This window comes from Sinocyclocheilus anshuiensis, unplaced genomic scaffold, assembly GCF_001515605.1.
Source record: "Sinocyclocheilus anshuiensis isolate Anshui unplaced genomic scaffold, SAMN03320099.WGS_v1.1 scaffold963, whole genome shotgun sequence".
NCBI lineage: Eukaryota > Metazoa > Chordata > Actinopteri > Cypriniformes > Cyprinidae > Sinocyclocheilus > Sinocyclocheilus anshuiensis.
In genome coordinates, this window is record NW_015544183.1 from 514,272 (window position 1) to 518,783 (window position 4,512).

Genomic DNA, 4,512 nt, shown 5'->3' on the forward strand with positions numbered 1-4,512 from the left:
CACTAGACTCACCGACAGCGGGTTACAACATCAATACACGACCAGAGACAATGGGAACATGAGGGCTACTTATAGCAGACAAGAGGGTCAATCAGAACATGACACATGAACAGAGGAACCAATGGCATGAATACATGAGGGCAAGGGAAGCATGACACAAACAGGGAGCATGACTAAACTACAAAATAAAAGACATGAAAACATGAACAAGAAACAAAACCCAAACCCCACATTACACTGCTAAATGCATACATGTAAATGAAAACAGAAATTCACTTTGCAACTAACTGAAATAAGAAAAAAAGTACTAAAATAAATTTTGTTTTAAAAATGTAAACTTAAGCTAAATAAAAATATTTTTAAAAAATAATAAAAAGTTACTTTACAAAATTACTGAAACTTAAGAGCAGCGCTATGTAACTTTTTCTGTGTTCGAAATTTGCAAAATGTATATAATGAGCGAGAGCAAGTACATCATGAATTCATCTTCCAAACCGCGTTTTGTCTTATTCCGAATCACTACGGTACACTTATAATAAGTACTTATATTTGACTGCGGAGTAACACATATTAACCGCTAGAGCGCCAAAAGTTACATAGTGGTGCTTTAAACTAAAATTAAAATGAAAATTTAAAAATTTAAATTAAATGATACAAAATTAATTCAAGAAAAATTAAACTAATTCAAAGGATTAATAAGTACTAAAATAATATATAAATAATACTAAAATAACACTGGCTTAAAGCACTCCGCTTCCTAGCAACTCCTATTAACCGTGGTAAAAATCACAGGTGGCCTAGTGACTTTAACTGGATCTCTCTTTCATAACTCTTCAAGCAGAACACAAAAACTTCAAAATCAGCTCCTCAAAAACAACAACAACAACAACACAGAGTTTCCATTTCATCATAAATTTCTGTCATTGCCTAAAACAAGTTCACAAGTAAGCACTCCCCCATTCGCCCTTGTCTTTTCCCTTCACTCTCTTCCTCCCCATTTTCTCAGAGCAATCCAGGGCCGTGTCTATCACAAGGGCTCAAATTGCCCTGGCCTCCGCGGCCCTCTGCTCTGAACTGATAAGACATGCCAGGGGTCCCGCCAGCTGTTTAGTCATAGAAATCACATCTTGAGTCGCCGTCAGGTTCTAAACCATGAAAGTGTTTGTTTGTGCGAGGAGAGAAAGAGGCTCTGCTCGCGGATCTCACAATTGGCCTGCGGGACATCCGCTCTCTCCCTGACTCCAGCTTTTCCCACTCTTTTCTTTGCTCTCGTTCCCCCTCTCTGGTTTTTCTCTCAGCTTGAAGGCAGAGGGGGTGTCAATTATCCCGTGGTTGGAGGAGAGGATATTCAGTGAAGACGACACTGCATCCAACAGAGCTGAGATGGGAGGATGAGGAGTAAAACGAGCTACTTCATCTCGTAATTAAAAAAATATTATTGCCACACTGCGGTGTACAACATAAACCCACCAACTGACAATTAAAACACTGCTTGCACTCATTATTAGTTTACAAAAGAAGCTGTTTCAATGTTAAGACCATAAAAACAGTTGATTCATGAGACATGACAAACCTTCCCTCAACTTTCCACAGCTGCCACTTTTTTTAAATAACAGCATTTCCATTATGATGAATGAATTAACCAGAGATGATCACTTCAAATAAAATATCCATCAAATATTTAAGAAAACATTTAGAAAGAAGATTTACAATTAGATGTGAACTGCGATTGGTTATACATTGTTATATGTTTTTATATAATGCAGTGATATTAATAACTCTAGATTATATGTGTGGGTTAAAATCATTTCTTTTTCCAAGTAATTTCTGCTTTCTATGTAGTTATTACATGCATAGGTAATGTAAAATCTCCTGTTCTAGTTCAGAATTATATTTAGTACGAAAGTAAACAGAAAGCTATCATTTAGCAGACGCTTTTATTCATAGCAATCTATAGTATAATTACAGTGAGAGTCCCACTGGAACAATCTGAGGTTAAAGGGTTAGTTCACCCAAAAATGAAAATTAGCCCATAAATTACTCATCCTCAAGTCATCTTAGGTGTATATGTTTTTCTTCTTTCAGACGAACCCAGTAGGAGTTATATTAAAAATGGTCTTTGATCTTTCAAGCTGTTTAATGCCACTCAGCAGGTGTTGCATGCATCCGTCCAAAAGAAGTTAAATAAAAAGCGCCCATCCATAAAAAAAAAGTGTCTCACACGGCTCCAGGGGGTGAACAAAGGCCTTCTGTAGCGAATCGATGCGTTTTTGTAAGAAAAATATCCATATTCAAAACGTAATAATCACTTTAATGTAGCTAGCACTCACTGTTGTACACGGAAGCAGTTCCGGGTGGATGACATATGAGGTCGGCTTTGTGCATGCGATGCTCAGAAGTGACGCACGCGTAAGAGCAGGGAAGAGATCAAAACAAAACAACGGTCAAGAATTAGAAGTACAAAATGAGGATTTGTAAAGAAGCATGTCTGAGGATTTCGATATAAGCCAAGAGGAGACTGGTTTTCCTTTGCTAAAGTAAGGAAACTTTGCTTCCTTTGCTCCTGTAAACAAACGTTGGTTTTCACGAGACTCACTAATTTATGGGCCAATTTTCATTTTTGGGTGAACTAACCCTTTAAGTACACACATCATTTAAATTATTATTAACATTTATTTTCATTGACAAAACAAGTCATATTAAACAATATGAATTATGTGAATATGCAAAGAAATATCATTTTGGATCCATATATGCATTCTGGTGGTGGGGTTTTATTTCAGCTTCATTTCGATTAACGGAAACTGCACTGTTTCTTATACTTATTAATACAGGCCTATAAATATATTCATGTTCAAGCACAAAACTTGATCAACTTGTCAAATTTTTACAGAAAAACTTTAAATTATAAACATTATATTAATAGAATAAAAAATGCAGACACATGATGTACAAAGGCTGCATAAGACCTCAAGCATAATCATAGCCAATGCTTAAATGTTAACTGCACAAGACAGCAAATTAGACACTGAATTCGAGGGAATTAGAGTGAGAGACAGAGAGAGCGGGTCCCTTTGCTGCCTGCATTAGCATGAGAGGGTGGTATCACATTCCCACTGAATCGGCAAAGCTCATTCCCTACACTTAGGAGCCAGGACGCCCCCCTAATGTGGAGTGTAACACAACGCAATGAGCCCAGGAGAAGGTGATGTGGTGGGGGGTGAAAGCTAATGAGAGGGTAATTGTGCTAGTGAGAGCTGAAAGAGCGTTGTGATAGGCCAAAGGAGGGAAAGCCGAGCTGTCCTGGGTGAGAGAAAGAGCCCTGAGGGGGTGTTTAACAGGAGCAGGAAGGATCGTCTTAGCTGAGCCGAGAGCACCGCTGACCTTCATGTCCGAGCAGGCGCTCCGGCTCAGCTTTCTGGTGACAGGGAGACGTGCTTCACTGCAGAACAGGACATGCGGTCAGGCCCTGCTGACTCCAACTGGTCGAAATACTTTATGTGAAAAGTTTATGAGAGAATGCCATTGCACTATGTATCAAAATGTGAGTGGCATTTATATTAAGGAAAGACTATACACTTTTCAAGCAGAACATGATCTGACAAAAAGATTGAAATGACAACTGATGTCAGACGTTACTGGATTATGTTCATATAGTTAATGTGATTCTCTACACCTGTGGTTACTCTGCTGGACACCTGTGTGAACTCGAGGAGAACTGACTTCATACATCCATGAAAAATCAACATAACACCAGGCTGCTTGATATGTCCCGCCCTGTCTTCCTGTTTCAGTTCAAATGACGTCAACACATAGTGTACAGCTACGTGGTTCTAAGCATTTCAGGGGACCTTTAAGTATATCTTTATACTGTAAGTAATTTCATATTGTCTTTGAAATATGATTAATGTGTAAGGACAAGTACTTATCATAAACTACATTTGTTATGATGAAGTTGCAATTTAGTACAAATAAAACATTAACTTGTAATATCAAAAACACACTACAGTTAAAATTACAATCAAGTGCTTTGCGTGTGCTTTAGTAAGTAGTAAACACTTCAAAACATCTTTAAAACAACAAAAGATTATTAAAACAGTGATTTAATTCAGGGGTGGCCACCACTGTATAAACTCTGGCCACCCCTGTGGCAACCCCAAGTAGGATTTTGCAGTGGGTATTTAAATGCAAAATTTAAATTCACAATAGTTCATGAAGTGAAAGAAAATAAAATGCAGCAAGAGCTGCAGCCACCAAAAAAGATTGTAGATAGAGGGTTTTCACGATGCTTCATCAATCCGGAAGTCGCACTGAATGTAAACAATAACTGTGTCTCATTTTGAAGGCTGCATCCTCTGTAGGTCGCATCCTCTGAAGGATGCTTATACGGCGTGTCCTCAACCCAGAATTAAACGAGACGGCCTTCGTAGGATGGGCGGAAAAGGAAACAGGAAGTATCACGTTGCTATGCCAACACATTTATAGAGTCATTGCAGCTCTCACGCTAGTTAA